Source organism: Panthera pardus, unplaced genomic scaffold, assembly GCF_024362965.1.
Source record: "Panthera pardus isolate Hobbes unplaced genomic scaffold, ASM2436296v1 HiC_scaffold_26, whole genome shotgun sequence".
NCBI lineage: Eukaryota > Metazoa > Chordata > Mammalia > Carnivora > Felidae > Panthera > Panthera pardus.
The window spans coordinates 39,743,352-39,763,268 of record NW_026526832.1 but is presented as its reverse complement, the minus strand read 5'-3'; the positions used below and the strand labels follow the sequence as shown (position 1 = coordinate 39,763,268).

The window sequence follows — 19,917 nt, the reverse complement described above, 5'->3', positions numbered from 1 at the left end:
CCTGCAAAGACCCCAGCCTTATGGGGTTACACCTCCCTTTGACCTCATTTAACCTCACTGACCTCCTAGAGGCTGCACCTCCAGATACACTCACGTGTGGGGGTAAAGCTTTCAACATCTTACTTTGGGGGACATAACAGTGGGGTTTTGTAGTAAGTAGGTAGGTGCACAGCAGCAAATCCAAGGACTTTCTGAGGGCGAACACAATTTTCACGGAATCGTGCAGGGCCCCGACCAGGCCCTGCCTGCCCTCCTGACCCTCGTGCCTGCCTGGACCGTGGGCAGCCAGGAGCCCCTGCCCTGCCCCGGCACCGCCCCCCACTCCCTCCTGACCTGGGGCTCCTCCAGTACAGCCCTTGTCCTCACCGCCTCTCCCGCTCCTGCCTGACCTGAGTGAGGCTCTGTGCCCACCTGACATGGTGGGGTCCTCACGTACCACGGCTGCTGGGACACCTTTGATCTCCACCTTTAGGTAAATCAAGCCCAGCTCCTGGGGGCCTCGTGCACTGGGCCCCGCCAGCTCGCAGCCCCTTCTCAGGCGTCTTGGCCTCGGGGCTGCTGTTCCCCATCAGGAGATGCTCACCGTCCGCCTGGCACACCTCTGCCCATGCGTGCTCTTCCCTTCCTCGGCCACACACTTCCACGGCCCTACATCAGACCTGTTCCTCCTGCCGCTGGCTGGGCCTTCGCAGGGCCTGGGTCTCCTGCACCCCTGGCCAGCCATCACCTTCTGTCTTCCCCTGTCCTCCTCCCGCAGCACCAGTCCCGGCCTTCCTGCCCCCCTGCTGTGTGGCTCCTTCCCGGAAAGTGGTTAATAACGTTCAGTCGCTCGGGGGAAAAACTCAACTCGAAGAGAAAGGAGCAGACTAAGAAGGTGAGTTTTAGGTGACGCTCCAAAGACATGTAAGTATGATTACCGGCAAATACAATGTTCGGGGACAGAGTGGATGGTGTGCACACAGAGCAGAAAGGGGACTTTTCCAAGCCCGTTATACTCCTATAGGATTGGGGGTGATTTTTTTTTGGAGCTGTTTGAATCTGTCTTGTCAGAAAGACTAAATTTTTAATCTGCAAAGGTTTCCATCTCCCCAGAAAGTAATCCTTCTAGGAATCAGGCATTTTCCTGGCACATCAGCCCGGAAGCTTCCGCAGGGAGGCGGTCAGGCTCAGGGCACACGCACCCCCCGGCCGGTGAGCAGCGCAGTCAGGGCAGTGAGCCACTGAGTCTGGTTTGCTGCATGTTTGAACGATCGTTATGGAGAGATTGGGTTATAAGAAGAAAAACTACCAGAAAACAGTGGCTATTATCGCTCTGTGAGTGTCAGGAGGCGAGGGCGTTATGTACACGCGCTTTGCATTAGCCCACAGGAATATTACTGCGCGTGAAAATTAGTATCTGTGCTCATTATGGAGAATGTTAGACCTTGTGCCTCTCTCGTTAAAATGCAAAATATGATCTACAGACCTCTCAGAACACTAACCAAATAATTATGAAATGAGCATACAGGAAAGATATATGTATCCTACATACAGAGGAAAAGGGAAGGAAGGAGGGAGGAAGGGAGGGAGGAAGAAAAAATTCATGTATTCAAAGTGCTCAAATGTAATTTATTTATAACATAAATTATATTTTCTTCCAGAAATTTTTAGGAGAGTCAGGGAAAGGGACATTCTTAATCACTCTTAAAATGTGAAAACTCTTAACTTCTATTTTCAGCAACCCCAAATTGTGAGTGTTCGTGTTCTAGGAGATTTGGGCTTTTCCATAAAGTGATTTCTGAGGCTGTAAAGGTCTGGTGTGATTAAAGCACACTTTAAAGTAAACACTACACGTGACCGCTGACCGTAAACTCACAGGAAGCAACGTCTTCAGCAGCACCACGGTGCGTATGCAGAAAGTCTCCTGCATTCATCGTCGCATGGCATCCTAAAGCCACCACGTACAATTCAGAGGAAGGACAGACACAGCCTTACGTGTGAGTGCCCCACAGAGCACGTCCGTGGGCAGACTGTAGCCAGAGCCCCAGGCTGGGTCTGGGGTGGTTCTCACAGCACGTGGACAGCGTGACCCTGCTCTGCGTGGTGCGGGGCCAAGCAAACGCTGCTGATCATCACGCAAGAGCACCGTCAGTGCAGGCGGGAGCTGGAAGAGGGCGCCGCAGGGGAGCAGCAGGCAGGGGTGTGCTGGCGTGAGGGAAACGGTGTCTGGGGTGCTCTGGAGGGGGGACAGAGCCACGCGTGTACCTTTGAGCTGCACCTTGAAGGGTGACTGGGCTTCTGCTGGGGAACCACCTTTGCAAAGGAAATCAAAGGGTGTGTGTGCGTGTGTGTGTGTGTGTGTGTCATGGGTATGTGTGCGCACATGTGTGTGCACGCACACTTGTGCACGTGTGCACGCACGCCCATGTATGCATGACACATAAACACACATTTTTGCTCACACGTGTGTGCGTATGTGGGCATGCACGTGTGGCTCTGTATGTGCACACGTGTAAGTATATGGGTGTTTATGTGTACATGTGTGTGTTCTTGTATATGTGTGTGCACGTGTGTGTGTGCATGTGCGTGTGTGTGTGTGAGCATTATACAGCAGGGAGGTGAAGCTGAGCTGTGCCGGGCCGTACTGTTCAGCACTCGCATCCAAAAGTGTTGGTTGCACCTGCAGTGAACACAATTGATTTCTCTCGGGTCTGTTGTGCAGCCTGTGACTCTGCCCTGTGGGCTGCATCTGGTCCTAGGGTGCTGATTTCCCCTCTGTGTGCTGCTCCAGGAGTCAGTACCCAATTCGCCCACAGGGACACCGGTCCAGCTATTTGGATGAGAACAACAAAGCCACAGAGCCCCGGGCGTGGGCTCAGACACTGACCACTGCGCTCCGTGCCACATCAAGCTGGCGTCATAGAAACACAGGTGCTGCTCTGGGGGGTCTTCTCCACCTTGTCAGTGTGATCCAGCCACTCTGCCCTCTAGTTCAAGCGCACCGTGGGTACGCTCTTCTCCTACACGTACTGCCCTTGTCCGTTGCCTGTGAGATAAGTTCCAAACAGTCTGTCGCGGGGTAATGTCCTTCCTCCCCCCCTGTGTCAGCCTACTGTTCTGCCTGTGCCTTCCACACTCAATGGGCCTGTGTTCCACAACATCCTGCTGCGCTCCCCCTGCTCCTTAGTCAGGAGTCGGAACACCCCTGCTTGCTCTTTAGCGCCATTCTTCCCTCCACGAGGCACCTTGCGTCCCTGCTGTGGCTTATCTCCAGTTGTGTTTTACTCATCTGGGGGCTTGTTGGGGGAGTAGGAGCTCCCAGAGACCTGGGTTTGGGGTTCCATATACGGCAGCGTCCAACACGACGTAGGTGCCCGGGGTCGATGTGTTGAGGTGAGAAAATATTTCAGGCTTCCTATTCATCAAGGTTTGTCTACGATTGAAGTTAGAAAAGATTGAGCGTTGTTCCAGTAAGCCGCATAGAATGTGATGTTAAAGCAGGGCACACAGTCTGCCATACCCTCACGGTGCCTTCCCAGGGGACAGAGGCCAGACCCCACAGACACCGGGAGGCTGCCTCTCAGCCGCTAGTCACATCCACCATGAACAGATACCTGAAGACTGACTAAGCCTGCGCCACCCTAGTTTAGTTAAGATAGAGATTATTGGTGCTGACTGAGGGGTCTCTATTCCTCTTATCAGAATTATCTAACTTATTACACTATTGATCTGGCAGATTTTTGAATTTTACAACTGTTTTAGTTGATGTAAAAAGTTCTTTTGAAAATCCTGGCAGATGATATCGCGACTCTATGGCCGGGCGATCAGAAGACGCCAGGGAACACAGAGGAGACGCCAGTGGTCTTTCTGCTGCGACTTTCCACTCCCCGTGGTCACCTGGATCTCCTCCCGTTCTAGATGCTCCTAGCGCTGGGGTCTTCCAGTCGCTGTGTGCCACCGAGCCACAGAGAAGTTTGGGAAGGCAAAAGTTCACAGCAGCATTCACTTGCTTCAGACCGGCAGTTCACGGAATCTCCTCGCTACGGGGTGCTATTAGCAGCTCTCATTCTCCCCTTGTCTTGTCTCTTTGTGAACGCTTCTCTCCTCCATTACGTCACCGTCTATTTGACCCATACCTTCCAAGAAACGCTCCCAGCTCTGTGCTTGGAAATGAGTGTTCTCCCTCCAGGCTGCGAGCCCCAGTCTGTGTACTGAGCATCACTGCTTCTGTTTTACCGACTCACCTGCTAGGTCCATGTCTCACTGCTAGATCCCTCTCTCACCTGCTAGGTCCTTGTCTCAACTCTAGATCCCTCTCTCACCTCTAGATCCTTGTCTCACCACTAGATCCCCGTCCCACCTCTAGATCCCCATCTCACCTCTAGGCCGTCCACTCACCTCTAGGTCCTCATCTCACCTCTAGATCCTCATCTCACCTCTAGATCCTCGTCTCACCTCTAGATCCTCCTCTCACCTCTAGATCCTTGTCTCACCTCTAGATCCCTATCTCACCACTAGATCCCTGTCTTACCTCTCGATCCTCATCTCACCTGCTAGATCCCTGTCTCACCTCTAGATCCCTGCCTCACCTCTAGATCCCTGTCTCACCTCTAGACCCCTGCCTCACCTCTAGGTCCATATCTCACCTGCTAGATCCCTGTCCCACCTCTAGATCCTCATCTCACCTCTAGATCCTCGTCTCACCTCTAGATCCTCATCTCACCTCTAGGTCCTCATCTCACCTCTAGATCCCTATCTCACCATTAGATCCCTGTCTCACCTCTAGGTCCTTGTCTCACCTGCTAGATCCCTGTCTCACCTCTCCTCATCTCACCTCTAGATCCCTATCTCACCACTAGATCCCTGCCTCACCTCTAGATCCCTGTCTCACCTCTAGATCCTCATCTCACCTCTAGATCCTCGTCTCACCTCTAGGTCCTCATCTCACCTCTAGATCCCTGTCTCACCTCTAGATCCCTGCCTCACCTCTAGATCCCTGTCTCACCTCTAGATCCTCATCTCACCTCTAGATCCTCGTCTCACCTCTAGATCCTCGTCTCACCTCTAGGTCCTCATCTCACCTCTAGATCCCTGTCTCACCTCTAGATCCCTGCCTCACCTCTAGATCCCTGTCTCACCTCTAGATCCTCGTCTCACCTCTAGGTCCTCATCTCACCTCTAGATCCCTATCTCACCACTAGATCCCTGTCTTACCTCTAGGTCCTTGTCTCACCTGCTAGATCCCTGTCTCACCTCTCCTCATCTCACCTCTAGATCCCTATCTCACCACTAGATCCCTGTCTCACCTCTAGATCCTTGTCTCACCTCTAGATCCCTGTCTCACCTCTATGTCCTTGTCTCACCTGCTAGATCCCTGTCCCACCTCTAGATCCTCATCTCACCTCCAGGTCCTCATCTCACCTCTAGATCCTCATCTCGCCTCTAGATCCCTGTCTCACCTCTAGGTCCTTGTCTCACTTCTAAATCCCAGTCTCACCTCTAGATCCTCGTCTCACCTCTAGATCCTCATCTCACCTCTAGATCCCTGTCTCACCTCTCAATCCCTGTCTCACCTCTCAATCCTTGTCTCACCTCTAGATCCTCATCTCACTGCTAGATCCCTGTCTCACCTGTAGATCTTTGTCTCAACTCTAAATCCCTGTCTCACCTCTAGGTCCTTGTTTCACCTCTAGATCCTCGTCTCACTTGGAGATCCCTTTCTCACCTCTAGATCCTTGTCTCACCTCTAGATCCCCGTCTCACCTCTAGGTCCTTGTCTCACCACTAGATCCCTGTCTCACCTCTAGATCCCCGTCTCACCTCTAGGTCCTTGTCTCACCACTAGATCCCTGTCTCACCTCTAGATCCCCGTCTCACCACTAGGTCCTTGTCTTACCTCTAGGTCCTCGTCTCACCTCTCGATCCTTGTCTCACCTCTAGATCCCTGTCTCACCTGCTATATCTCTGTCTCATCTCTAGATCCTCGTCTCACCTCTAGATTCCCATGTCACCTCTAGGTCCTCGTCTCACCTCTAGATCTTTGTCTCACCTCTAGATCTTTGTCTCACCTCTAGATCTTCATCTCACTGGCTAGATCCCTGTCTCATCTCTAGGTTCTCATGTCACCTCTAGATCCTTGTCTCACCTCTAGATCCCTGTCTCACCTGTAGATCTTTGTCTCAACTCTAAATCCCTGTCTCACCTCTAGGTCCTTGTCTCACCTCTAGATCCCTGTCTCACCTCTAGATCCCTGTCTCACCACTAGGTCCTAGACTCACCTCTAGGTCCTCATCTTACCTCTTGACTCTTGGCTCACCTCTAGATCCTCGTCTCACTTCTAAATCCCGGTCTCACCTCTAGATCCTCATCTCACCTCTAGATCCTCGTCTCACCTCTAGATCCTCGTCTCACCTCTAGGTCCTCATCTCACCTCTAGATCCCTATCTCACCACTAGATCCCTGTCTTACCTCTAGGTCCTTGTCTCACCTGCTAGATCCCTGTCTCACCTCTCGATCCTCATCTCACCTGCTAGATCCCTGTCTCACCTCTAGATCCCTGCCTCACCTCTAGATCCCTGTCTCACCTCTAGATCCTCATCTCACCTCTAGATCCCCGTCTCACCTCTAGATCCTCGTCTCACCTCTAGGTCCTCATCTCACCTCTAGATCCCTATCTCACCACTAGATCCCTGTCTTACCTCTAGGTCCTTGTCTCACCTGCTAGATCCCTGTCTCACCTCTCCTCATCTCACCTCTAGATCCCTATCTCACCACTAGATCCCTGTCTCACCTCTAGATCCCTGTCTCACCTCTAGATCCTCATCTCACCTCTAGATCCTCGTCTCACCTCTAGATCCTCGTCTCACCTCTAGGTCCTCATCTCACCTCTAGATCCCTATCTCACCACTAGATCCCTGTCTTACCTCTAGGTCCTTGTCTCACCTGCTAGATCCCTGTCTCACCTCTCCTCATCTCACCTCTAGATCCCTATCTCACCACTAGATCCCTGTCTCACCTCTAGATCCTTGTCTCACCTCTAGATCCCTGTCTCACCTCTCCTCATCTCACCTCTAGATCCTTGTCTCACCTCTAGATCCCTGTCTCACCTCTATGTCCTCGTCTCACCTGCTAGATCCCTGTCTCACCTCTAGATCCTTATCTCACCTCTAGATTCCCAACTCATCTCTAGGTTCTCATCTCACCTCTAGATCCTCGTCTCACTGGCTAGATCCCTGTCTCATCTCTAGGTCCTCATGTCACCTCTGGATCCTTGTCTCACCTCTAGATCCCTGTCTCACCTCTAGATCCCTGCCTCACCTCTAGATCTTCATCTCACCTCTAGATCCTCGTCTCACCTCTCGATCCTCGTCTCACCTCTAGGTCCTCATCTCACCTCTAGATCCCTATCTCACCACTAGATCCCTGTCTTACCTCTAGGTCCTCGTCTCACCTGCTAGTTCCCTGTCTCACCTCTCCTCATCTCACCTCTAGATCCCTATCTCACCACTAGATCCCTGTCTCACCTCTAGATCCTGATCTCACCTCTAGATTCCCATCTCACCTCTAGGTCCTCGTCTCTCTTCTAGATCTTTGTCTCACCTCTAGATCCTCGTCTCACTGGCTAGATTCCTGTCTCACCTCTAGATCCTTATCTCACTGGTTAGATCCCTGTCTCATCTCTAGGTCCTCATGTCACCTCTGGATCCTTGTCTCACCTCTAGATCCCTGTCTCACCTCTCAATCCTTGTCTCACCTCTCAATCCTTGTCTCACCTCTATATCCTCATCTCACTGCTAGATTCTTGTCTCACCTGTAGATCCCTGTCTCACCTGTAGATCTTTGTCTCAACTCTAAATCCCTGTCTCACCTCTAGGTCCTTGTCTCACCTCTAGATCCTCGTCTCACCTGGAGATCCCTTTCTCACCTTTAGATCCTTGTCTCACTGCTAGATCCCTGTCTCACCTCTAGATCTCCGTCTCACCACTAGGTCCCCATCTCATCTGCTATATCTCTGTCTCATCTCTAGATCCCTGTCTCACCTCTAGATCCCCATCTCACCACTAGGTCCTTGTCTCACCTCTAGGTCCTCATCTCACCTCTCGATCCTTGTCTCACCACTAGATCCCTGTCTCACCACTAGGTCCCCGCGTCACCTGCTATATCTCTGTCTCATCTCTAGATCCCCATCTCACCTCTAGGTTCTCATCTCACCTGCTAGATCCCTGTCTCACTTCTAGATCTTCATCTCACCTCCAGATCGCTGTCTCACCTCTAGATCCTTGTTTCACCTCTAGAACCCATCTCACCACCAGGTCCTCATCTCACCTCTAGGTCCTTGTGTCACCTGCTAGGACCTCGTCTCACCTCCCGATCCCCGTCTCACCTCTCAATCCTTGTCTCACCTCTAGGTCCTCATCTCACCTCTAGATTCTCGTTTCACCTGCTAGATCCCTGTCTCACCTGTAGACCTTCGTCTCACCTCTAAATCCCCGTCTCACCTCTAGATCCTTGTCTCACCTCTAGGTACTCATGTCACCTCTAGATCCTGACTAAATTTCCAGAATAGACATCTTTGCTCATTCTCTCATCCCTTCTCTCGAGGCACAGTGATTTGTACAAAGACATTGCTCGAACATGAGCCTTGTGGAAACCATTTTTTGTTCAACTGGTGAAACAATTGAAATGATGGGAGACCCTCACAGTTGACCCCACGTTGGACTGAAAGGAAACACAGACCACACGCTGAGGGGAGACAGCATGAATGGAGAGAACAATACACACCCCTTGTTACATGCACTTTCGTGTCATGATGACCTCCACTTTGCTGAGGTGAGTGTGGGTTCTTTCAAAAATACAGCTTTCCAGGGGCGCCTGGGTGGCGCAGTCGGTTAAGCGTCCGACTTCAGCCAGGTCACGATCTCGCGGTCCGTGAGTTTGAGCCCCGCGTCAGGCTCTGGGCTGATGGCTCGGAGCCTGGAGCCTGTTTCCGATTCTGTGTCTCCCTCTCTCTCTGCCCCTCCCCCGTTCATGCTCTGTCTCTCTCTGTCCCAAAAATAAATAAAAAAAAAAAACGTTGAAAAAAAAAATTTAAAAAAAAAATACAGCTTTCCAAATCCTAATACGGGTTCTTTTCTGAGAACATCTCAGAGTTAGGGCTTAAATAATGTGGGAAATGGAGCAGTGCAGAAAGAAAAAAGCAGTTAAAAAATGTTCAAGCCCTAGTCAGTGTTGTGGCTAAGCAGTCTAATCGGGTCCTTCTTTGAAAAAAAAAAAATCAGAATATATTCCTAGCAAGTTTAACAGCGCAGTTTTGTATCAATTATTTAAATACCTTTAGAAATCTATTCATAGTTACAAGCCACAGAAAAGTTATTAATTATGAAATCAATTGTCTTTGATTTTAAAATAAAGATAACTATTCATTCCAAAATATTTTTACATACAAAATAAAGGGCTTTTTGTCACAGCAATTGCCAATATGCAAACTTCCAAGTGGAGAAGGAACACAAGAGTTCCACCTGTATACACATTGGTGACTGCGAACGTATGTGGGTGCTCTGCTTATCAGGAGGGACCTGTGCGGTTCACATGTAACAGTGCTCGCAATCTCCACAATTCTGTGAGGTCCGGAATATTGTTACCCATATTTTCCAGGTGAGAAAACTGAGGCACAGAGATGAAATTTACTCCCAGGGAACACAAGTTGGATGTGTTCCCTGCAGGTCTGATAGGATACCTCTGATTACTGTGTTCTACAACTTGGCGTTCATTGAAATATTTTACTACGGGAAAACTTTAAAACTATAAAAGTAGAAAGAAGAACATGATAATCCCCCTGCCAATCAGTTACAACAATGTCACTTGGCCAATGTCATTTCAACTGTATTGCCATCCAATGACTATTTATTTCTACATTATTTTGAAGGAAATACCAGAAAGGATATAATTTTACCTAGGAATGTTTCAGAATGCAATTCTGAAATACAAAAACTCTTTGAACAGAGTCATGAGACTATTTGCATATGTAAAAAATTAGCACTAATTCCTTAATACTGGGTAGTTGATATTCTAGGTGGTATAAATAGTTGATGCTTTAAATTCTAATCTAATGTACGAGGTCCCAAACTTAGTCAGGTGAAATATACTTTTTTCTTGCTGTATTTTAATACTTTTATTCACGTAAAAGTAAACATAAAGATGGTGGAGGAATTGTAAGGACACAGTGTCACCGTGGCCCAGAGGGCCAGGTCCTATGGACGAAGGACACACGCCGCCTGGGACCTTGCCCACGCCAGAGGACACCCCTCCTGTTCTTATCCGAATCTCGTCACACAAGCACTCGGCCTGGTCTGGTCCCTCATGACTCCCCCTTGCCCAGCTCCATCAGGGTGCAAGCCCCCCGAGGCCGAGGGGGGGCCTCGGCCTGCAACCTGTCCCCCCATTGTAGCCTCTGCATCACTGGGACTTTGATGTGACTAGAGGAGGCAGTTCTGGGCCACCTCGTGATCACTTTTCACCCCAGCCACTTACAAATGACCCTTATGGTACAAGTGGAAACCCCCGGGTGGGTCTCTGTTTCCAGGCCTCTCTGGTCACACACTAGCATTTAGTGCCCTGACAGTCATGACACTGGGGGGAGCCTATGGGCTTCTGGCCCAGGCACAGATGACAGAATTCTCTGTGTTCCAGGACTTGAGGTGGTACAAGGGTTGGCAGGGTTGGCTTGTGCTGTATTTCAGGACTTCCCTTGTGTGGGACTACAGCCTACGGTGTGGAGGAAATGCTGTCTTCTTAACTACCCAGGTGCTATGTTGCCCGGATTCTGTGGCTGGAAGCAGCAGCAGGGGGAGGGGCAGAGGGGAAGAAGGAAGGAAGAAAATCAGACTCCTGAGCAGGCTCCCAGTGGCCCTGTGGGGCGGCCAGCTCTCCTCCCATCAGCGGCTTCCCCTGCACGCTGGCTGGCCCGTTTGCCTCCAACTGAGTGGAAGCCTTCCCTCTGGTTCCCTCTACCAGTCTGTGCTAACGAGGGTTTCTATTTCCATCCCCAAATCGTCAAACACCGGATGCTGGACACTGGACAACAACATTTCCTCTCCTAATCAGAGGACATGACAACACTATCAGCGGTCGCACTTGAGTGATCTTCTCGCTAGAGAGGCAGACACAGGTGTGTGGTGTAAAGTCAGGGACGCAGCCACAGGTAAATGAGAGAAAAGCTTTGATGTGGTAAAGTTATATGAATATAAGATAAATAAATATAGGAGTTAGTACACATAAGTTTCAGAAAAGGAGAAAATGAAGAAATAATAAATATAACGAGCCAGGAAACTTGAGAATAAAAAGTAAGACAATGTTCATGGACAACTGAACACATTTGTGGACTAAAATAGAAGCATGACATTTTCTAAGAAGGTTTTCTTCACAGAGGGAGAATTTCAAGCATGTAATATTCTTTGCTCATGTGAAATCAGCTTTGGTCATTTTCATGAATCAACCACACAAACACGGGTTAAACGTCATTTACTATCTGGATTGGGCAGCTCGCACGTTTATGGACTGATTTTTTTTATGTTGTTTGTATATTTTTCATATCGGTACAGTGGGTGTTAGGAGGTATGTATCTCCAAGACAACCAGACGGTGGAAAAGGGATTTGGAATTTACGGTTTGGCACACATCACAGAGGCTGGCAGTGCAGATGTGGGTCCCTTTAGCCCAAGCTTCAACTCAGGTTCCGACCTCTGCTTCAGCTTTGTCCTCTTTGAAATGTGGGTGATGTTTCCTGCCTTGAATAGTCATCTTGAGGATTAAGTCAACTGATGGATGTCAGCCTCATGGGCCACGGTCACAGCGCAGAAGTGTCTGCGATGTGTGCCGATTCTCTTCCAGAAAACAAGCCCACACCCTCAGGCATTAGAGCTGTGTCATCCAAAGCTCAGGCCCCCAGCATGGGATTCCGACCTGTGATTTTGGGGTTACAGCCTCTGCAGAGGTTCCTGTGTCCTTCATTTTATAGATGAAGAGAGTGAGTCTGAGGAAAGCTAAGTGGCTTGCCTAACGTGGCCCATGTGGGGCAGACACCTAGGCTGTCCTCCTTCCATGGCAGGTTTTCCTTGTATGCTAGACTCACACACCATGGCAAGGCTTTTCCTGTCACTATCACTAAGAGTTTGGGGCAGATGACTTTTTTGTTTCCTTTTTAATGAGATCTTTAGTAATCTGCATGAAGGTGGGGGGGGGGTGTCTCTGTCTTCATGGTCCTCAACTAGCCTATGTGGTCAAATTGAGGCCAAAATTCATGGCTTTATAGAAACTTAGCAGGCTGACTAGGTAACAAATAGTCCCATTCCCTTAGAAACGGTGAGTTATGTAACTTGCATACTTAGGAAACAATAACTACCATCAAATATTTGGAATACTGTCATATGAAATAGAAATTAGTCCTCAGCAACTAGAATGGTTCCTGACCATAGCAGACTCTTACAATATATCCCTTGAATTGGATTGAGTTGAACTTATTCTATATGTTTCCGGAAGCTAAAGTTAAGAACAATATGTACATAATATAAAATGGTAATTTCACTTTAAGAATATTATGAATAACACTCCAACCCTCGACACAACCCAACAATGGGATGGACTGCCTTTCTGAGTGGGAGGCTTTCCGTTCCCAGTAATGGTCAAGAAGGCAATAGAAAAGCTCCTTTTCAGGGGCTGGCAGGGTGGGGGCAGAGTGTTGGTATAGGACCCTCAACTGTGTAGTAGAATGAACGTGATACAGCTTTTCTCTAATGGTTGTGGATCTTGAAATACTCAGATTCAGACACTAAGAATAATCATGGTCACTGTGTTAAATGGCTAATAATGAGAATACATGTATATATTTTGAGATATATATATATATATATATATATATATATATATATATATATATATATATAATTTTTAAGTTAATTTATTTTGAGAGAGCGTGCAAGTCGGGGAGAGGCAGAGAGAGAGGAAGAGAGAGGATCCCAAGCAGACACCATACTGTCAGCACAGAGAGCCCAACGCAGGACTTGATCTCGTGCACCATGAGATCATGACCTGAGCCAAACCAGGAGTCAGTCACTTAACCAACTGAGCCACCCGGGTGCCCTGAGATTATTATTCTTTTAAATTTTTAAAAAATGTTTTAAATTATTTTTGAGGCAGAGAGAGACGGAGCACGAGCAAGGGGCAGAGAGAGAGACACACACAGAATCTGAAACAGGCTCCAGGCTCTGAGCTGTCAGCACAGAACCCAACATGGGGCTCAAAGTCACAAACTGTGAGATCATGACCCGAGCTGAAGTCAGAAGCTCAACGAACTGAGCCACCCAGGTGCCCCCTGAGATTATTTTTTTAAGGCCAATTTGTTATCGTGCTTTTCATACTATCACTGCACTCAATGTAAGTGTGCATTCCATTACCAAAAGCTGAACCTGTCACAAGTGCGGGCTACTCCGTTGTTCACATATCAGCTGTGTCCGGTGTTGTCTTGCTTTGTGCCTTACACACAGCAGTTCAGTGAACGAAAGAACAAAAGTGTAAGGTTTGGAACTGAGTTCTTGGGATTTGGAATACATGTTGAAATAAAATCTCATGCTATTAGATTACTTTTTCCTAAAAGTACGTGCAGTTGACGTACAAGTTGCACATGCAATGACAGACCATTCCAACATGGATGCTGAGCTATCTCGAGTCTCGGAGCATGTGCAGTCCCAGGACAAGGCATCAGACTGGAGGAGAATTTTGAAAGCATTGTTCTCTCAAAAGCCTTCAAGTGTATATATCCTTTGACTACCTGTTGCCCTATGAATTTATGTTAAGGGGATAATTAACAACGTAAAAATTTTAGGTAAAAGATCAGTCATTAAAACTCCTATGAAGCAAAAAAAAAAAAAAAAAAAAGGCCAACTGATGAAATTATAATAGAGGATTAGTTAGATATATTTAGTATAGCCGTAAAATGGAATACTATATCTATGGAAAATGATGTTATAAAAATATATTTATTGATATAGAAAGATATGTATATGCATAAAATAAAAAGGAGTAAAGAACAAAATTACAGTATAATCCATCTTAATTTAAAATTGTATGTGCAAGGAAAACAGTTGCAAAAAATTTTGAGCCAACATGTTAAAGGCAGTTATCACTGAATTCTGGTATTTTCAGCGTTTTAAGTTTTTTATGAGATAGATACATATATGCGTATGTGTGTGTGTGTATATGAACACTGATTTCCTACATGGGCATACAGCAGTTGTGTAAAGAAAACTAAAATTAAAAAACTCCTTTAGCTTTGTGGCAGTTCAATACTAGTGGGAATGACAACATTTAAAACATAAGTTCCTGACCATGTTGTCACCAAAAAGTGAGGGAGAAGAGAGATGATGCCTTGAAAAGGTGTAATTTTGAACAATTAAAAATTAATGGTGTGGTAGATAGAGAATGTCAGGTCCAAACGACTGGCTCCTTTCTGAGTCTTAATGGGGATTAGATTTGTCTTATTTACGAGAGTTTCAATTTCTCAGTCCCACCCCCTCATCACTGGAAGAGAAAGCAGAGTCCAGGAAAGTCGAGTGTGCGCTTCAAGGTCACAGGACGGGGACAGAACTCTCCCACGTGCTCTGGTCAAGGTTACGCTGCTCAGTAATAGAGTTGGGAATGAGCGAAATCATATCTCAGACATGTTTTACAAGAGTTACAAATGACTGTCCAGGACGTGCCACCATGGAAAAAAGACACCTCGTGGTCAAAACGCAGCTGCAACCCTGAGTGTCACCTGGGCCAGCTGTCCCCCTGCCTCATCCCCAGCACCATCATGTCTGCAAGGGCATGATGATGTGCCCTTTTTAAGGCTACCGCGAGGATTGAAAAGGGGACAAGTCAGGAGTAAGACAACATGGCTGACAAAGCCTGCGATACGTGCTTCACATTATTATCGACAACGTGCCTCTCCATGTGGAAATCAGCAGTAAAGAGGACTTTCTCAAAAGAATAACCCATTCTTTTTCAAAGTCGTCACTGTTACCCTCCACGCTCTGAGAGTGTCACACGCTGCCTCTGAGAGACAAAGGGAGTGCCAACACGTCCAGGCCATTCGCGGGCCGGTCGGCACTGCCCTTTCCACCAGCCAGTCTGCACAACTCCCTGAGACCCCAATTAAAGAATCTGGGCACAAGTCATGTGAAACTTATCAGGCACCATACACATATCACGAAGGAAAAATTTTAAAAAATTAAAAACGTCATGTTGAAATATAAATACACCTTTTGGTTAATGCCCTCGTTTAATTCGGCTTGTTTCGGAAATACTTAGATTACCTACAAGCTCCCATCAGTGTAAAGACACAAGAAAAAGTGATAGTTGATGTACCAGTTTAACGTGCATATTTAATCAACTAGACAATAAAGTAAAATCGAGGCATCTCAATATCAGAACCAGCAAGAAATGCTGGTAGAAAAGAACCCTTTCTCAACTGGCCTAGTTCGACATCACGCACCAGCACATCCCAAATCCTTGCTTTCAGGTAACATTCCTTGCATGCCTAGCAAAAGTACACGGCCCGTCGTATTAACATACCACAGTCTACGACTCTTCCAACGTCAGCATCGATGGCACAGACGTCCAGACGGCAGCTGCGTGCTCCTTGGCCTCAGCCTCTGCGTGAGCTTCTCTGCGCACAAGAGAGGACAGAAGAGGTGGTTAATGGAACTGAGATCACCCCCTTGAATTGATGGGACAGAGGGTGTCCCTACATGTCTGCCACTCCCCTTAATGCAAGGACGGCCATGCACGCAGGCCTCACACTCACGGCAGTGCGGCTTGGGCACAGTCCTGGGCCTACACAGCCCGACTGTACCCTTCAAAGGCGTAGTGCCTTTGAAATCGAAGTCTGCTCTTTAGTAACAATTAAAGGACAAGGTCAGGCGTGTGAAACTTGAGTCAGTCCTTAGGCCTCCGGCCTCTGTACAAAGACCACCAACAAAGGGAGAGGACTCAGAGATGAGCCCAGGTGCCCGGGACACCACTTGCCCATCAGGGAGTAATCACAGACATCCACAGAAGGTTCTGGACCGTGGGGTGTGCACGCCTGCTTGAAATATGGCAGCAGGTGGGATCGAATAAGAATCTCAGAATCAGGTTGCTTGCCTGAGGCCACATGAGGACTAATTCTACAATGGAAATAGGAGCTTTAAAAAAAAAACAGAATAAAGAAAGATGGGAAGAGGAAGGAAGGAAGTCTGATATTTCCCATTTTCTGGGTGTGCTCAGAGAAGTGGGGGCCTTGAAGGGAAAGAAAGGAATAGAGTTCCTTTGGAACATTAATTCAACTTTTTCTAACCACCGAGCATATTCATTCCAATTTTAGCAGCTCTGTGGGAGGAGATAAGAAGCATGACATTGTACGCGCTCAACTTTGCTTCTGTTCTGCGCCTCTACCTGGGACGCCCTCCCTGTGGGTCCCTACAGCCCTCCCGGAGCCACACTTTCCACTGGGGAAGTGAGGAGACTCCGAGCCTGCCTGCTCACAACGGCACCGACGGAAGTGGCCACTACCGACCATTGGCCTATGAGAGGCCGGGCTCTGCGTTAGAGGCTGGGGGCCCATAGTCCCATTTTGCTCAGGGCAGGACGTACCATTCCCACTTGACGTTGGTTCAAGGTACCGTGTGGCGCTGGGACACACAGCTAGGACACAAGACCAGCTCTCTCTGACTTTAGTGTTCTTTCTACATCTCCGGGCTGCCCTCCACCGTCCCAGCCCCACGAAAACGTCATCCTGGGTTTTTTATTCTCTTGGAAGGAAGCATTTAGTCCTTTTGAACACAGCCTGGTTCACATGCAGAAACCTTCGCTTGTGTCTTCCAGGGCAGCACATTGTTATTAAATGTGGAGACCATTTTGGATCACCCCCCAGATCAAATGTAGCATGTGACCAATTTTAAAAGGGGTCACGAAGGTATCAAGTTTCTGCTGATTTCTAATAAATGGGAAAAATAAAACAAAGAACCCATTAGAAGCTATTTAAGAGAATTTCAGGCCTTGGAATCTGACTTTATTACCGAAAATGGCATTAAGTCTAGCTTCTACTTGGGTTAGAACATGCTTGCCTGTTGTGAGTCAGAAGTAAAAGTTCTGATGGCTCCAAGTGGCCCCATATGGTTCCCTGTACCAGCAGAGGGGAGGCCACCTGTGAATGACACTGACCCAGCCGACTGGGGAGGTCGGAGCCAGTACATGCCTGGGCCTTGTTCTGTCTCCTTCAGCTGAGCAGTTCTGTGCAGGGAAGGGGCAAGGGCTGCATGCAATCCTGAGGGCAGGGAGGGAAGGGGGTGCGACAGGAGGACAGGTTTGTGTCAGAAACATCTTTGCTGAGGTCTATCTCCCAACCCACTCAGAAAGAGAAGTTCATGGCGAATGAATAGAATTAATGCTCATGTGATCAAGTAAGGTGTAGGTCTGTGTGTGTGTGTGCGTGTGTGTGCGTGTGTGTGCATGTGTGCATGTGTGTGTGCACACAACACACTCATTTCACCTGAAATCACCATTGCTTTAATTTGTTTTTAGTCAATTATCTTTCTTTTTAAAAACTCAGTAGGTCTATAGAAGTTTACATGACTTTACGTTTATCAAAACAGGGTATCGGATTTTGAAATGTTGGAAAACATTGACTAGACTCCAACTTATTCAGTCCATGGTCTTTCGCATTTCTTCTTAAGGCCAGAATAGCCAGCATCCCGGCTCTAATGGTCTGTGCAGATACTCACAGCCACGTGAGTTAAAGAAGCATGAACAAGCATGGGTCAGCCCCAGCCTTTTTTTTAAGTCTATCTAAAAATATGAATAATCTAATTACTGTGGATGGAAAATGACAGCATTTCAAAAGCTTTGGGCGAGTTTCTCACTTGTAAAGTGTGAATAATGGATTAGAGAGTTTTTGACCTCTCTGATTAAGCTTTATTTACCAGTAAGTTAGGGAGCTGGGTCTTCAAATTATGTGAATATTCTGGTTAATTGGTAAGTAAGAATGATTCCATGTTATCTTTTACACACAAAATTGTACTTCCTTCCGCATCAGAAGAGAAGTAGCAAGCCTTGCACAGAAATTACAACAGCAACGCAACTAAAACTTCAACAGGGCAGGCTAACTAACTCCACAAGTCGGGTCAGCTTTGGAACCTCACACACTGGAGAGTGACGGAGCCATCAGAACACAGAGCATTTACTTGTCCCTTCCCGTAGCCTTCCTGAAACAGACACCGGATTTATCGTTACCTGTGTCATCCATATTCTAGGGTCTCTGCTATGGTTCCTTTTTGGGTAAAGGGAAGATATATTTACAAAGACCTGAAAACAGAGACTTGCCATGTGCTAATAATGACCATGCATTGGTTTACTTAATCCTCACGGCAAAGTAGGGGAATCACGAGACCGACTCTGCAGGTGACAAAAATGAGACACAGACAAGCTCAGTAACTGGCTTAAGATCACTTCATTCGTAAACAGTAGGACCGGATTTGAACCCTGACAATCTAATTCCTCAGCATGTGCCCCTGCACACCACACTAAGTCCTCAATAAAGTTCGAGTTCACTTTAAAAGCCATGAAATCGGGGCGCCTGGGTGGCTCAGTCGGTTAAGCGTCCGACTTCGGCTCAGGTCATGATCTCATGGTCTGTGAGTTCGAGCCCCGCGTCGGGCTCTGTGCTGACAGCTCAGAGCCTGGAGACTGTTTCAGATTCTGTGTCTCCCTCTCTCTCTGCCCCTCCCCTGTTCACGCTCTGTCTCCCTCTGTCTCAAAAATAAATAAACGTTAAAAAAATTAAAAAAAAAAAATAAATAAAAGCCATGAAATCATCATATACCTAACCATCATACACCTAGACCGAGCAGAATCTCAGGAAGAATTTAATAAGAGGTTTCTTACTATCTAGGTCACTTGCCCCTGTGCTGTCCACCGGCCACATGGGCCACTGAGCACTTCAGCATGCCTACTTCAAGGTGACACGTGCTATGAATGTAACATACACTCCACAGGACGCTATGAAGACAAGAATATAAATATTCCATGAATAAATACGTATTGCCTATTGATACAATAGTATTATAGGGTACATAATATATTATTAAAACTAACTTCATCTGTTTATTTTCATTCGCTTTAATCTCTGTTGGAAAAGGCAGTCTTATGCTTGTAATTTTGTGACTTGCGCTATGGTCCCATTGGACAGTGCTGATCTGGAGTCTCACTTAAAGGGCTCGTTTGACCATGAGTTACATTTTGAGTGTTTATCAGAATAGAGCCAAATATAAAGGCTCGGAGTGGACCTATTCTCACCAGAGAAGAGTACAAAACACTCAATCTGCCCCAGGAGTGTTAGCTTTATGTTTTCTCGAAATGTGTAGCTTCTGAAGTTAAAGTTCGCAACACCCGGCTGATCAGATCAGGGAGATTGTGTGCCTCATGCTGGCAGACTGGGTGTGGCCTTTTTGTTGAGCAGCTGAAAGTTGGCTGCTTTATGCTGATTGTAAACACGAATTATTATGCATTATATAAACTGCTATGTGTTCACATCTTTCTCAGTCTCCTAGGACTTCCCTCCGTGGCAGTGCTGTCGTGGCCCATACTCTGGATTCTAAAACCGTGCTATTTGCTTATCATTGGCTTTTCAGGCCAGGGAAGTTAGCTCTAGGGAGCTAACTTCCATTCATACCTTATGGAAAAGCTGGGCTGTGAGAAGGGACCACAGAGAGCTTCAGATACATGAACATATGGCCACGGCCTATAGCAATGATAATAAAAACAATCCCAACAACCAGCTGACCACCGTGTTAACTTGGGCAGCCGTCCTCTTGTAAGACTGGGATAAGAGCTCTCGTGACATTGCCTAATGGTCTGCAGGGGAAAT

The 19,917-nt window shown here is 47.5% G+C and overlaps 1 protein-coding gene across 15 annotated transcripts in view; it reads right to left on the bottom strand.

Moving 5' to 3' along the window:
- MYT1L (myelin transcription factor 1 like) overlaps positions 1-19,917 on the bottom strand; it is a 427,147-nt gene that overhangs the window by 366,512 nt on the left and 40,718 nt on the right. For all 15 annotated transcript variants that reach the window (XR_008418137.1, XM_053891207.1, XM_019435814.2 and 12 more), the window contains exon 2: positions 15,588-15,681. The gene's annotated coding sequence lies outside the window, so the exon portion shown is untranslated. The remainder of the gene's footprint in view (positions 1-15,587; positions 15,682-19,917) is intronic.